We start from the raw sequence: 16,739 nt of genomic DNA on the forward strand, positions 1-16,739 counted from the left end.
GGTCAACTAGAATATTCACCATCACAAATATCACTTGTTTATTATACTTCATTATTATGCAAGGGACTGTATAAGATACTAACAAAGACACAACTCCTGATCCCAGGTGAAATTCAAATACAACCACATACGAGAATTTCTTTCTTTTTCCCTTTTTCATCCCTCAAGAAAAGTGGTTGAGAAGACCAAAGAAACAACATTTTCAGTAGTAACTTGACATAACAAATGATCTTAACAATAAAGAAATTCTGAACCCACAGAGATAGAGGACCAATCATAGCCACACGCTTGGCTTTTTGATAAACTGAACTTCTGAACAGGTTGGTAAACTTTAAGTTCGACCACATAATTTGGAATTTGTGATGGAACTTTGAGCAAACAATTGCTATGTCCCAGATATTGTGCTAATATCTAGGAATAGAACAATTTCCTATTTAAATGGCACTTCCAGTCTAATGAGGTTAGTTAATTAACAACCAAGTGTAATATGGTATGATTAATGTTATAAGACTATAACAAGGTGCTTGAGGAGAGATTTGGAATTTAAAACTTAGGGGGAAAGTCAACTGAACACAAGGTAGAAAATAATACTCCAAACAAAGTAATCGGAGAAGGCAATGGTGACCCACTCCAGTACTCTTGCCTGGAAAATCCCATGGACAGAGGAGTCTGGTAGGCTGCAGTCCATGGGGTCGTGAAGAGTTGGATACGACTGAGCAACTTCACTTTCACTTTTCACTTGCATGCATTGGAGAAGGAAATGGCACCCCATTCCAGGGTTCTTGCCTGGAGAATCCCAGGGACGGAGAAGCCGGTAGACTGCTGTCTATGGGGTTGCACAGAGTTGGCTACAACTGAAGCGACTTAGCAGCAGCAGCAGTGGCAAACAAAGTAATCAGCATATATCAAGGCTTGTGAGAGAGACAACCTGGCACTAATTTTTACTAATTTAAGTAAAAGAACTGATTTAATAAAACCCACAATTAATAGATTGATAACCCTACAAACATCATAATTGATAATGCTCTATTAGGTCTTTCCACTTTGTGATTAAAAATTAATTGACTTATATAATATTCGTATACTTTGTTTCTAAATCACTGGTTGAAACAGAGGGTTTGGGGCTGCTACTTATCGCCCAGGATATTTTTCAAACTACACATTCTACATCTTTTCAATAAATGAACAGACAATTTGAATAAATTTTCACACTTTTACATTTTTAATACTGGATTTGAAACACTAAAAGCATCAAAATGTTTGTATAAGAATTTTGATCCAATGAGTGGGAGTTATGGTTCTGGGGAAGATCATCTGAAATAAATTTCCATATCTATTTTTCTTTTTTGATTCCTTACTACCACTGTATTTCATCATCAGTGTTTTTTATGCCTGTTACCTCATCCAGTGTTATAGTATGGGTGCAAATTAAGTAAGAATAAGAATAAAAAGTTAACCTATAAGAACGGTTAAAAGTACAATGGTTTCTTGAAGTGCTCAACTAAGTAAAAAATTAACCAAGAGCTGTCTGGAGAATCCCAGAGGAACCCAGCGGGCTACAGTCCATAGGGTCGCAAAGAATCAGACACGACTGAAGCAACTGAGCACAAGCTCGTGTAAGTTCCACCAGTCAACGTGCTACTTTTATATGGATTCAGGGGCTATCAACATTCCATTACAAAGGTAAAAATATTTAAACCTTCGTTTTCTTTATTCATCTAAAAAACAGGAACTGAAACATGCCATTATTATCATTAATGACCTGAATCCTCAGAGAAACCTGCCAAATGAGTCAGTCAACATAGAAGTGACACAAACCCATGAAAGGACAGCCTTTAATTTGTACCTACATGCTTCAGAAGGCTACCAAGTAGAACAGAGGTTGTGACAGAATTAATAACGTGAAAGAAAAAAGCATCTGTTTAGTACTAGAAGGCACCCTAGAGACCCTCTGGTCAAATCTCCTCTTTTTACAACTCTGAAAATTCCCAGAGAAGTTATTTGCCCAGGAGCACACAGCTAGCGTGGCAGTGCCAGGAGTAAGTTCCTAACTCTTGCTCCCTCAGTCCAGTGCGTTTCCACTGCGCTGAATTAGGGGCACGTGCCTTCAACTTCTCTGCACCTCAGAAATCACAGGTAGAAATACTGAAGAGATAAAGCCATGATAGCAGTCAGTACATGAGAGTTGTGATGAGGAAGACAGAGAGAGAACAATCAGTGAAATGTTGGATAGGTTGGCCAACTTTTATATCTTTGTTGGTTCCCAAATTCAGTCTGCAAGGCTAGCTTTATGCAAAGGGTTCTCCCGTTACTCCCATAAGGAAATTCTGTGAATATCCCTACCAAAAGGGAAGTTGAGGCATGAAGTCAGTTACCTCAGCACTTCTGTTACCCTGTAAATTTCCTTCAGTCATTGAAAAATAGAAATGACCATAATTGACTTAGAGCTTAACTGGATAAGAAAGCCAAGTATAAGATGTAGACTAAAAAACATATGCTAAGACATGATTTTATTTCCTTAAAGGTTAACTATATGCTTTTACCCAAAATATGTACATCACTTTTCTCCCCAAAACAAATGATAAAAAGTTGTCATTATATATTAATGAAAAAATCACCATCAGCAATCAAGGTCAACAGCTGTTAGTTAAAAAGTTTATACTCAGGGACTTCCCTGGTGGTCCAGTGGTTGAAAATTCCCCTGCCAATTCAGGGGACACAGGTTTGATCCCTGGTCCAGGAAGATTCCACCTGCCGTGTGGCAACTAAGCCCGTGTACCACAACTACTGAGCCCGTGATCTAGAGCCTGCAAGTTGCAGCTACTGAAACCTGCATGCCCTAGAGCCCATGCTCTGCAACAAGAGCAGCACTACAATGAGAAGCCTGTGCATCACAACTAGAGAATAGTCCCCGCTTGCCTCAACTAGAGAAAGTCTGCAGATAGCAATAAACACCCAGTGCAGCTGAAAATAAATAAACCAGTTTATGCATAAAGCAAAAATATTTGTTCTTTTCTTCTTGATATGACAGGAGTCCTCAAACGTTTTTAAAGCATAAGTCTTTTGTTAAATGAAATCTTACTCAGAAATTTAATTTCTGAACTAAAATAAGATAAAAGTAAAGTTAGCGGCTCAGATGGTAAGGAAATCTGCCTGCAATGCACGAGACATACGTTCAATCCCTGGGTCGGGAAGATCCCATGGAGAAAGGAATGGCTATCCACTCCAGTAGTCTTGCCTGGAGAATTCCATGGACAGAGGAGCCTGGCAGGCTATAGTCCATTGGGTCACAAAGAGTAGGACATGACTGAGCAACTAATACAAAGTTACCCTGCTTAGAATGGGGTAGGAGTGAGAACTCTGTTTTCTAGTCCTCCCTTCTCCCACCCTGAGATACCCATATGAAACAGGGATAAATAAGACTGAGACTTACTAAATGGCTATTTCTAATAAATGATAAACCCCTCTATACCTAGCTTTCTTAGTTCTGAAATAGGGACCAATTTAAACTCTTCCAAATATTGCTAAAAAGCGTTACTACACACCTGATGCCTTTGGTTATCAGTGCCATTAAAAAGAAGAAACAATGTGGTTATAAAATCCGAATTATTTTAATAACTTACTTCAAATTTCTTGGTTTTTTACCTGCTTTGGGAAATAAATTTAGCCTTATGGCAGAAAGTGAAGAAGAACTAAAAAGCCTCTTGATGAAAGTGAGACAGGAGAGTGAAAAAGTTGGCTTAAAGCTCAACATTCAGAAAACTAAGATCATGGCATCTGGTCTCATCACTTCATGGCAAATAGATGGGGAAACAGTGGGAAACAGTGTCAGACTTCATTCTGGGGGGCTCCAAAATCACTGCAGATGGTGATTGCAGCCATGAAATTAAAAGACGCTTACTCCTTGGAAGGAAAGTTATGACCAACCTAGACAGCATATTAAAAAGCAGAGACATTACTTTGCCAACAAAGATCCGTCTAGTCAAGGCTATGGTTTTTCCAGTGGTCATGTATGGATGTGAGATTGGACTGTGAAGAAAGCTGAGTGCCAAAGAATTGATGCTTTTGAACTGTGGTGTTGGAGAAGACTCTTGAGAGTCCTTGGACTGCAAGGAGTTCCAACCAGTCCATCCTAAAGGAGATCAGCCCTGAGTGTTCATTGGAAGGACTGATGTTGAAGTTGAAACTCCAATACTTTGGCCACCTCATGAGAAGAACTGACTCATTGGAAAAGACCCTGATGCTGGGAAGGATTGGGGGCAGGAGGAGAAGGGGACGACAGAGGATGAGATGGCTGGATGGCATCACCGACTCAATGGACATGAGTTTGGGTAGACTCCGTGAGTTGGTGATGGACAGGGAGACCTGGTGTGCTGCGATTCATGGAGTCACAAAGAGTCAGACACAACTGAGCAACTGAACTTAACTGAACTGAAAGAATTGGAAGATTTTATATCCAAATAAATATGGGTCAGGAAATGTTTAAGTAAACAAACCAAGATTTAAAAAAAAAAAAACATTACTCCATAGGCAAAATACAACAATATATAAATAATGAATACCTATTTTCTATAAAAGACATATATATATATAGCTATATATGTATATCTAGATTCAAAACTCCTTCCTAGCCCACCTTGTTTTTGCAAAAAAAAAAAAAAAAATGGTTATACTGTCAAGAAAAGTCAAAAAAGATAGGGAATATCTAAGAATCTATAATATCCAAAATGTTACTTAATAAAATATTTTAAAATTTAAGTCATAAGCCTCCAAGAGGATTAACAAAATAATGTATCAAAACAATCACATTGGCATGATAAAATTAGATATAACCTGTGCTGTATACAATCTATATGATATGTAGTTTCAACCAAATTCCTATTTCCAGTTGGAACACATCAGAAATAAGATGGTGGCAACTAGAAATATAAACCTGTAACCTTAGCTGGCCACATTCTGGAAGGTATCTTTCCAATGGTGTCAGACAAACATTGAGAACAAAAGGATAGCCAAAGGAATAAGCTGAATTCAGATTCAATCAAAGTATGCCCTAAGCCAAAGTTCTGGGAAGCTAAGGCAGCTATGTCTTCCCAATTTCTCAGCTGACATAGAATCTTAAGAACAAGTACAATATATCCAAACTTCAAATCGGTATAACATGGAAGGGTGTACTCTTTCAATTCTCTGTGCAAAACACAACTTCAAAAGGAAAGAGGAAGGCCCTTTGTTCTAGGTAAAAGGCTTTAACCAGAGACCCGGTGAATTCACCACTCTTCAGACACGGTCATTTTTTACTGAAAGAAAAAAAGAATAGTTTTTTTTATTTTGGACAGAAAACTATAAAACTTTTATTAAAGTATAAATGTTCTTGTCTCTTAATAGCCTAAAGGCACATTCAACGTAAACTTGGTCATTCTTAATGTTTCTCTACTATTTCGTAACCTGGAATCCATTTTCTAAGAAAAATGTCTATTTCTACTGCTAGGTCAAGCGTGGGTTTTGGACACACAGACAGAGGTTTCCATCTTAGATCCCACACAGCAATGACATTGGGCAGATCACTTATCCTATCTGGGACTGAGCTGCCTTGTCTGCAATATGCATCGTGTCTGACTCTTTGTGACCTCATGGACTGCAGCCAACAGGCTCCTCTATCCAGGGGTTTTCCCAGGCAAGAATACTGGAGTGGGTTGCCATTTCCTCCTCCAGGGGATCTTCCCGACCCAGGGATCAAACCCACGTCTCTTGTGGCACATGCACTGGCAAGAGAACTCTTAACCACTGAATCACCTGGGAAGCCCTATCTGCAACATGGGGAAACAATATTTCTCTCATACGATCAATATGAACATTAAATAAAATAACAAATGGAATAGATATAGATAGAAAATGTCTCTACAGCACCTGTCAATTAGAAAATATTACTGACATTATTGGGGGATTATTAATTTAAACTCAGCTTTGAATTAGTTGCCCAGCTTTCTCCTTAAGGACACGCATAGAATATCGTCAACACAACTCTTCATCCATTCACTCCCCACAATCAACTACCTATGCATGAACTCTTAATTTGATAAGTAAACAAAGTTTGCTTGTCCATATGTGGTCTAAAGTGAGTCCCTTAATTGCTCAACGAGCCTAACTAGTAGAAAAAGATGTGCCTTGACCACCCACTTTGTTGGATTTAATGTCTTGGGTGTGGGAGATTTCATTTTAAAGAAATTATTTAGCTCTCTCTTGAGTATTCAGTTTGGCATAAATCATGTATTTTCAAGCAAAAGTTTCTTCCAAAATTATGAGAATTATGACTCTGTATGTTTATTGTTCAGCTGTCCACCTTACTTTTTTGGTATTGCATTCTATTTAATGTCCACTTTTTAAATATTGACAAATTTTTAAAAACATTCATAGCACATAAGGGGAGTTTTAGTCATCTAAAATACAATGGAACTGGAACAACTTTAAATATGTAGCTCTAACATTTATGATATCAGTGACAATTGTATTGAAAATTCAAGAGTATTGGAATCATATAATTATTAAGACTTTTACTTGCCCTGCAGGTGTAAATACATGAGTATAATAAGCTTTCTCACTATGAAAAAAAACATACTTATATTAATATATTAAAAACGATTTAATGAGGTCCGTTTCCTTCCAAAAGTAAACTGAGGTTGTGTCTGAACCAGCTTGAGGCAAGGGAAGTTTCAAACATAACGTTTTTTAAAACTAGCCATTATTTCCCCTGTTGAAAAAAAATATTGCAATTTTATTTCCTAACAGCAAATGAAACTGTCAGGAAAATTTAGGTGTAATAAAATTGGGTGGTTAAACCAACATGCTGGACTTGAAATAAAACTGAATTAAAGGAATTAAAATTAATTCTTATGTCAGTCAACCCTTTAAAAATACTACTCAAAACTTACTGTTTTTACAAACAGAACTTCCTTGTTCTTGATAAAGTACAAAGTTAACCATCTCCTTAATGACCACTAATAGTGCTGCCGTTGAAATTCTGCATCGAACAATGTTTTGCATAAAAATGTGTTGCTTCTGGCAACTTTTCTTCTTAAATAAAAAGTTGTCAAGCAGGGTGACTTTAGTGGTACAGAGTTTTAAAACTGTGGATTCAGTCCAAGGTTAGCTAATAACGGCTGACATGCCCTGGAATCTTGAGGCCTAAATCAACATTGTTTTCACAGCTGTAATTAAGCCACCTAATCAGAAGCACATTTTGACGGGACAGTTTCTGGAAGCCAGACATTACAATTTCTTATGCCTGGAGCGCAGTGGCTCACGAGAGGTCCTCGTTTAATTTCAGGTTAAAAAGAAGGAAGGGGGGGGCAGTAAAATAAAAGGTCTATTTTTTTTTTAAGCAACACAACTGCTGAAATGAAGCAGGCCTATGTGTTCATGCCTTGACCAGCTCTGCATCCCACCCTCCTCTGGCTCTCGGCTGAGTCCCCCAACTCTCAAGTGGCAGCTGCACACAGTGAGATGAAGGATCCCTGCCAAGATCAACAGATGAGCTGGTCTGAACTGGCTCTCTGTGTGTTCTGATTGTAAATTGTGCTGGTGATGATTAGAGAACTCTAACACAGGATGTCGACTCTTAAAACTGTCCAGAGAAAATAATTTTTTTTAACTTTTTTTGTGGCTTTGTGCATAGTGTTGTGTCTATAACTTTCATATGATTCAAATGAATTCACCCAAATTAAGCAACTCTGTTATTAAAAAAGAAAAAAAAAAAAAAAGACCATGGCTTGGCTCATAGCAAGGACCTTCATCTGGGGCTGTTTATATAATAGTGCTATAGAGTGTGGTTCTCCACCAGCACACTAGTCATGTGTTTCTACCACCTGCCAACTGAAGATATTCCTAAAAGGATGAAAATCTGGGATGTGATATTCCCATTTTATCAAGTAACCACGCGGATGTCTTTAAAACAGCTACAACTGCCAGCTGAGGTTGTTTTCTGCAGTGTTGTTGCATTCTGTAACATTTAAACTTTCAACCCCAGAGGCCATTGTAAAACTATCAATATGAAGGCACTAGTCACTGGAGTCTGATTACATTTAGTTCTGCATTTTAATTACATATGGATTCTATTAACTAAACCTTTTGCCTTATAGGCAACATTTTAATCAAATTACTATAATTTTCAAATATGTTACAATAGTTCGACGAGTTAAAAGTTCACATTCCTAACATATTAAATATCAAAAAAACTTTGCATAAAGAAAAGGAAATACCACTAACAAATACACTAATAAGTTTTCAGATTACTTGAGGGATTTTTTGGCTACCTAGTTACATGTTGTGAGATTTATGTAACTGGTATTCATTTGTAAATGGGTTATTGGTATTGAATATAACCAAGTTCAAAATATAATTATTACAAGTTTAGAAACACTCACTCACTTTACTGTTGTAAATTAAAGCAAGAACAAAACAAAGCAGGGTGAGACTCTAAGTATAAAAAAGTATTTGTAGCTTCAGTGAAAGAATTCCTGAGCTGAGAGGGAATTTAGATTTCATCTAGCTCAAACCCTTCATTTTACAGCCAGGAAAAACCAAGACCAAGGAGTTTTGTGTGATTTATTTCCCAAAGCTCTGTGTTGAGTTGATAACAGAGGTTGTTCTAAACTCCAAGTTTCCTCCGACTCTCTGTCGTGCTACTTCTCAGTACAGTACATTGCCATTCTGTGTAAGTAACAATCTAGCTGCCTATTCCATACCTCCCAAGAACTAAAAGAAATATTTTGTCATGTGGCAAAGCACACTCAACATAAAATTTACCATTTTAACAACTTCAAAGTGTACAGTACAGTGGGATCAAGTATTAGGTTGGTGCAAAAGTAATTGCAGTTTTGCCCTGTTGAATTTTCCCTTTTGATATTAGAATACATTTTTTTTTTAATAAATTTATTTATTTTAGTTGGGGGCTAATTACTTTACAATATTGTAACAGTTTTTGCCATACATTGACATGAATCAGCCATGGGTTTACATGTGTTCCCCTTCCTGGACCCCCCACCCACCTCCCTCCCCATCCCATCCCTCTGGGTCATCCCATTGCCCCGGCCCTGAGCCCTTGTCTCATGCATCAAACATGGAATGGTGTTCTGTTTCACATACGATAATATACATGTTTCAATGCTATTCTCCCAGAATGTCCCACCCTCACCTTCTCCCTCAGAGTCCATAAAATTGTTCCATGCATCTGTGTCTCTTATTCTGTCTCGCATATAGGGTTATCGTTACCATCTTTCAAATTCCATATATATGCATTAGTATACTGTATTGTTGTTTTTCTTTCTGGCTTACTTCACTCTGTATAATGGGCTCCAGTTTCATCCATCTCAGTAGAACCGATTCAAATGTATTTTTTTTAATGGCTGAGTAATAAAATGTGGTTATGTTATACATCATTTTAATGTCCATTTCTCATTTTTTTTCTTTTTTTTTTTGCTAAAGACTTATCACTTGCTGTTTATTTTATATTTACTTTAGACTACAGAAATGATGTTAGACAAAAAGCAAATTTGAGTGATTTTTTTTAATTCAAGTTCAAAATGGGTCATAAAGCAGCAGAGACAACTCACAACATCAACAACGCATTTGACCCAGGAACTCCCAAAGGACATACAGTGCAGTGGTGGTTCAAGAAGTTTTGCAGAGGAGACAAGAGCCTTGAAGATGAGGAACACAGTGGCTGGCCATTAGAAGTTGGCAACAACCAATTGAGAGAATCATCAAAGCTGATTCTCTTACAACGGTATGAGAAGTTACAAAAAAACTCAATGTTGACCATTCTACGGTCTTTCAGCATTTGAAGCAAATTGGAAAGGTGAAAAAGCTCAATAAGTGGATGCCTCATGAGCTGACAGAAAATTTAAAAAATTGTCCTTTTGAAGTGTCATCTTCTCTTATTCTACACAACAACAATGAACCATTTCTCCATTCATTTCTGACGTGCCATGAAAACTGGATTTTATACGACAATTGGTGATGAACAGCTCAGTGATTGAACTGAGAAGAAGCTTCAAGTTCAGTTCAGTTTCTCAGTTGTCTCCGACTCTCTGTGACCCCATGGACTGTAGCACATCAGGCTTCCTTGTCTGTCACCAACTTTCGGAGCTTGCTCAAACTCATGTCCATTGAGTCGGTGATGCCATCCAACCATCTCATCCACTGCCGTCCCCTTCTCCTCCAGCCTTCAGTCTCTCCAAGCATCAGGGTCTTTTCCAATGAGTCAGTTCTTCGCATCAGGTGGCCAAAGTATTGGAGTTTCAGCTTCAATATCAGTCCTTCCAATGAACACCCAGGACTGATTTCCTTTAGGATGAACTGGTTGGATCTCCTTGTAGTCCAAGGGACTCTCAAGAATCTTCTCCAACACCACAGTTCAAAAGCATCAATTCTTCGGCGCTCAGCTTTCCTTATAGTCCAACTCTCACATCCATACATGACTACTGGAAAACCATAGCTTTGACTAGATGGACCTTTGTCGGCAAAGTAATGTCTCTGCTTTTTAACATGCTGTCTAGGTTGGTCATAGCTTTTCTTCCAAGGAGCAAGCATCTTTTGATTTCATGGCTGCAGTCACCATCTGCAGTGAGTTTGGAGCCCAAGAAAACAAAGTCTGTCACTGTTTACATTGTTTCCCCATCTATTTGCCATGATGTGATGGGACCAGATGCAATGATCTTTGTGTTTTGAATGTTGAGTTTTAAGCCAGCTTTTTCACTCTCCTCTTCTACTTTCATCAAGAGGCTCTTTAGTTCTTCTTTGTTTTCTGCCATAACGGTGGTGTCATCTGCATATCTGAGGTTATTGATATTTCTCCCTTACGATTATACAGTGGAAGTGACAAATAGATTCAAGGGCTTAGATCTGATAGAGTGCTTGAAGAACTATGGATGGAGGTTCATGACATTGTACAGGAGGCAGTGACCCAGACCATCCCCAAGAAAAAGAAATGCAAAAAGGCAAAATGTTTGTCTGAGTAGGCCTTATCAATAGCTGAGAAAAAAGAGAAGCTAAAGGCAAAGAAGAAGCTCCAAAGCACTTCCAAAAGTCAAACTTGCAACCAAAAACTGTCATGGTCACTGTTTGGTGGTCTGCTCCCCATCTGATCCACCACAGCTTTCTGAATCCTGGCAAAACCATTATATCTGAGAAGTATGCTCAGCAAATCAATGATATGCATCGAAAACTGCAATGTCTGCAGCCGGCATTGGTCAATAGAAAGGTCCAATTCTTCTCCATGACAACGCCAGACTGCATGTCACACAACCAGTGCTTCAAAAGTTGAACAAATTGGGACTACCAAGTTTTGCCTCATTCGCCATATTCACCTGACCTCTCACCAACTGACTACCACTTCTTCAAGCATCTTGACAACTTCTTGCAGGGAAAACACTTCTACAACCATCAGGAGGCAGAAAATGCATTCCAGGAGTTCATCAAATTCTGAAGCATGGATTTTTACACTATAGGAATAAACAAACTTATTTCTCATTGGTAAAAATGTGGTCACTGTAATGGTTCCTATTTTGATTAATAAATACTTATTTGAGCCTAGTTACAATGTTTTATTTTTTTTTATTTTTTATTTTTGCAGATTTTACAATATATATATATATTTTTTTATTTTTTTATAAATTAATGTTTTAAAACTCATGGTCTGAAACCTCAATTACTTTTGTACCAACCTAATACATTCACAATGTTGTGCAACCACCAGCACCATTTTAGTTCTAGAACTTCTCCATCAACCCAAAATATATCCTCGCCCATTAAACAGTCATTCTCCATTTCCTACCCCCCTGCCCTGGTCAATCACTTATCTGTTTTCTATCTCTATGGAGATAGAATATGCCTATTCTGGACATTCTATATGAATGGAATCATACAATATGTGGCCTTTTGTATCTGGCTTCTTTAATTTAGCAAAATGTTTCCAAAGTACATCCATGTTGTAACATGTATCAGTACTTCTTTTCTGTTTATGGTTGAAAAATATTCCATTGTCTGGATATAACACATTTGTTTATCATCAACTAATGGACATTTGGATTCTTTCCATCTCTTGGCTATTCTGTATAGTGCAGCTATGAACATTTGCTATTTTCCTTCTTTTCTTATCGCATTCCTAGTAACTGTAAAGTGGTATCTCAATGTGGTTTCAATTCGCATTTCCCTATTGACCAACTGGGGCTTCCCAGGTGGCACTAGCCGGTAAATAACCCACCTGCCAATGCAGGTTAGATGTAAGAGATGAGGGTACGATCCCTGAGTTGGGAAGATCCCCCAGAGGAGGGCACAGCAACTCACTCCAGTATTCTCGCCTGGGGAATCCCATGGACAGAGAAGCCTGGAAGGCTACAGTCCATAGGGTCACAGAGTCAGACATGACTGAAATTACTATCATGCACACACGCATTGACTAATGATGTTGAGCCTCTTTACAGGTGTCTGTTAGTCATCTGTACATCTTCTCTGGAGAAGCATCTATTGAAGTCCTTTGTCCATTTTAAAAATTAGGTATTTGTCTTATTGTTGTTGAATTTTATGAGTTCTTTACATACTAGACTCTAATCAGATATACAAAGTATATATATTTTCTCCCATTCTGGGGGGTGTTTTTAATGCACAAGTTTTCATTTTGATGAGTTCTATTTTTTATTTTGTTAATTATGCTCCTAGTGTCAAATCTAAGACCCCATCATCAAATCCAAGAAGATTTATAAATCCATGAAAATTTATAACCAAGTTTTTACTGAATTTTAGCTCTTATATTTAGGTCTTTGATCCATTTTGAGTTAATTTTTATATATGGTGTGAAGTAAGATTTCAAGGAAATATATTTCTGAAAATACGCTTTTTAATGATTTATATAAATTAGACTTCTATTTCTGAAATAAATTATATATATTCTTACCTTTTGCTAGGCACAGGAACAGTTAGTTTTAATTTGGCATATCACTGTTATCATCAAACATTTACTGAGTACCCTCCATGCAAGTAAAAGGCATTACACTGGTCATTTTATGTCTAGGTGAGTAAAGCAAAACAGTTAAGGGCCCCCAAAATCTGACAAAGTTTAAAATTATTTAAGTGGTATGCTGAAAAGAATGTTTTTATTTGTAAGAAATCATTTTCCTTTGAGTTTTTTGGGTTTTTAGGAATAGTAATAAAGAGGAGAAGAAATATTCAATTTGTATTACCTGAAAGTATTTACTTTAAATTTTATGTTGGTATAATAATCTATAAATGATTCTATTCATTTTCATTAACTGTTTGCTAGAGAAATATATGAAATATAGTTTGATGGGAATTAAGAAAAAATGTTATGGGAAAAAATCTGAGATGAAACTATGGTTTGTGCAAAGTATAAATGCCATAACAAGTGTGTACTGAAAAGTAGCATTGATGCAGTGTTCCTCCAGTTAATTTCAACCCTAGTAAATCAGCATTTATCGAGGTGAGACCGTTATAATGAATTATAAAAAATATTACCTTGCAGACTCACGATATGGTAATCCAGAAACAACTAACTGATCATATAATTTAGATTACTATATAGTTCTCAGACAGGTAAATTCAGTGATGAATGAGCATAACAAAGGCAACGTTTACTTCTGCCAACTGAAAGATAAACTAAAAAACCAGATGGAGTCAGGATATGCCTGAATGCCAATGATCAAGAATTTTTGCTTTCAAGAAGAAAGTATAGAGCCAAAATATGTTTTGGATCAAGCTGTGGTTTGACCTTATCTGCATGTTGGAAAGATAACTGGCACTGATGTGGCAGACAAGATGGAAGGGGAAAATCTACATATGGGGAAATGCATTGGAAGACCATCACAATAACCCAGGGAAAACAACGCGAATACAAGGGTAGAAAGGAAAAACTGGATCTAAGAGGTCTGTGGTGGTAGAAATAATAAGATTCAGCAACTAATTAAATACTGGTGGAGATGGGAAAGTAGAAAAAATGATAAGGGTGTTACCCTGGGCTGCGAGGTGAACAGCTAAGTCAGACACAAGGAACATAAGGAAAGAAGAGTTTGAGAAAATGGGAGTGGTCGAATTAGATAACATGTTCAGTTTGAGACCTCAGTGAGTTTGAGGTTTTTGCAGAAAATCAGAGCGCAGATTTCTGAAAATCTAGCAGGTAACTGAAGCCCTCAAAGAATTCAATTTAGTAAGAAAGATAAAATGGTACAAGAAATACTCAGAGCATATTTAGTTGCTACCACTCTGTACAAATGGTAGGAATATTTAGAGCATCCGATTGCCAAACTGCCATCTCCACTCTCTACAACTTCATTACTAATTGACTACAGCGATCAGAGTTGGAAAGTTTCAATCTTGCTACTCCTTCCTCCACCCTCATATTTCATTCCTGAAGAACGGAATTATATATTTATTACATCTAAACATATTTTATATTTATACCTACATATATCTTACAGTAAATGTTTATAATAAAATACTATACATGTATATATTACATAAATTATATATGCATACACTTAAATTATATATAAAAATATAAAATTTATATTATCTTGCCCCTATGGTCACTACACAAATATTATTCACCATAAAAGTAGCTCCTCTTAAACTAAATCATACAAAACTTGAACTACATCATATAAAAACTAAAAGGCTAGAGAAGAAGTGTGAGGCCAGTGGAATATATATTTTTATTACTACTAGGCTGCTATTTAGTATACCAAAAAAGTTTGAGTTTCTGGGATATGAAAAACTTTAGAAGTTTGGAAATTTATGTCAAGGATCAAGGAAAACGTGTTCAGGTTGATTGGGCTGTCCCATCTTTGGATGTTTTTGTTTCCTTTATTTAACTCGGTTAGTATGTGAAGGCCAAAGCTGGAGCCCATGATAAAAATGTGGATGAATTTAATGAGCATCTAAGTAAGCAATACTTAGCAAAAGGGTAAAACAAGTGCTGTTATGACATAAAATGGCAGTGAATTTTGAGAGTAGAAAAAAATTAAATTTGCAGTTGGGAAGAGAAAAGACATAAAGCAAAGGGGGTAGATGTCTTCAGTGCAGTTAATGGAGACTTAACTGCAGGGGACTTCTCAGAAAGCTGAGAGCACCACAGCGCTCCTCTGCAAGTCTCCACCCTCTCTCCCATTCTCCACCTAATTCATGCCGCTCTAGTCAGACAGACATCTTTCCAGCCCTTCAGCATTCTCTGCTTTCCCTTGTCAATTTCTCCTTCAGTCAGTCAGTCAGTCAGTTCAGTCGCTCAGTCATGTCCAACTTTTTGCGACCCCATGGACTGCAGCACGCCAGGCCTCGCTATCTATCACCAACTCCCAGAGTTTACGCAAACTCATGTCCATTGAGTCGGTGATGCCATCCGACCATCTCATCCTCTGTCATCCCCTTCTCCTCCTGCCTTCAATCTTACCCAGCATCAGGGTCTTCTCAAATGAATCGGTTCTTCGTATCAGGTGGCCAAAGTATTGGAGTTTCAGCTTCAGCATCAGTCCTTCCAATGAATATGCAGGATTGATTTCCTTTAGGATGGACTGGTTGGATCCATAGCCTCCTTAGTCTTCCTTATCTCAACTAAGTTAATTATCTATATGAAAGTGAAAGTCGCTCAGTAGTGTCCGACTCTTTGCAACCCCATGGTCTATACAGTTCATGGTATTCTCCAGGCCAGGATACTGGAGTGGGTAGCCTTTCCCTTCTCTAGGGGATCTTCCCTACCCATGGATCGAACCCAGGTCTCCCGCACTGCAATCTATATAATAGCTGTACAATACTTCTAGTCTCTATTACACTTGGAAGGCCTTGAGAGTAAAGATTTGTTTTAATCCACATTGCAATCTCATTGGAAAGCAACAGACAAGAAATCAGAGGCCTTGCTCTAACCTGATTGGGCCCTGATTAAAAACCTGGGAGTAAAACTCAAGAATCTGTACTTTATACCACTGAACTGCACTGTACAGCCTGTCTCAACAAATTAAGACTTGGTTTATGGCTCATTTTTTTAAATTATTTTTCTTGAAGGATTTAAAACCTCAGTGATAAACATCAGGAATTAACTGAGAGAAAGTATTTGAAAGTTGATGAAAACAACTTACCTAGATTAAGTTACTTAAATTCTGTCAGCTTTTTCATCTATACAATACTAACAAACAATACTTCCTCTCTCAAGAAAATGTAGTAAGAATAAATGTGACAAAATTTTATTCAAGAAGATAAAGGAGATTATTTTTTTTTAATCTTAACCAAAATATCTAAGCCTTTCTGCTTTACTAACAACATAACACCACTTGACAACTATCAAATCTGACATGATCTGAGAAATGATGCGATGATCTCTCCCCTGCAATATATTAAATGGAATGCTCCCCTGATTTGTAACTTATTATTTTCTCACAAATAAAATACTGCAGAATTAAAAACATACTGCTTAAGCATACAAGGGAAATGAGGCAAATCAATATTGTAGCTCGAAGCATCATAACTCACAGTGAAGTATTTGGGTTTGGCGTCTTATGTTTCACAGATTGAAATATCATGTGTTTCTCCACACTTGTGGGTGTGCCGATCTCCAAACACCCACAAGTAATTGGTTCTGACTGCTGTGCTCTTCTCTACTGGGTTGTATGGCATTCAAAAGCTCCTTACTCAAAGTGCTTTCTGGTTACTATTACTCAAGATAAAAGCTCTAGAACAGCCCTATG

The 16,739-nt window shown here is 37.4% G+C and overlaps 1 protein-coding gene across 20 annotated transcripts in view; it reads right to left on the minus strand.

Moving 5' to 3' along the window:
• Positions 1–16,739, minus strand: part of CCDC171 (coiled-coil domain containing 171) — a 351,005-nt gene that overhangs the window by 26,620 nt on the left and 307,646 nt on the right. The gene's annotated exons all lie outside the window — the stretch shown is intronic.

This window comes from Giraffa tippelskirchi, chromosome 1 (assembly GCF_054371585.1).
Source record: "Giraffa tippelskirchi isolate mGirTip1 chromosome 1, T2T-mGirTip1v1.2.pri, whole genome shotgun sequence".
NCBI lineage: Eukaryota > Metazoa > Chordata > Mammalia > Artiodactyla > Giraffidae > Giraffa > Giraffa tippelskirchi.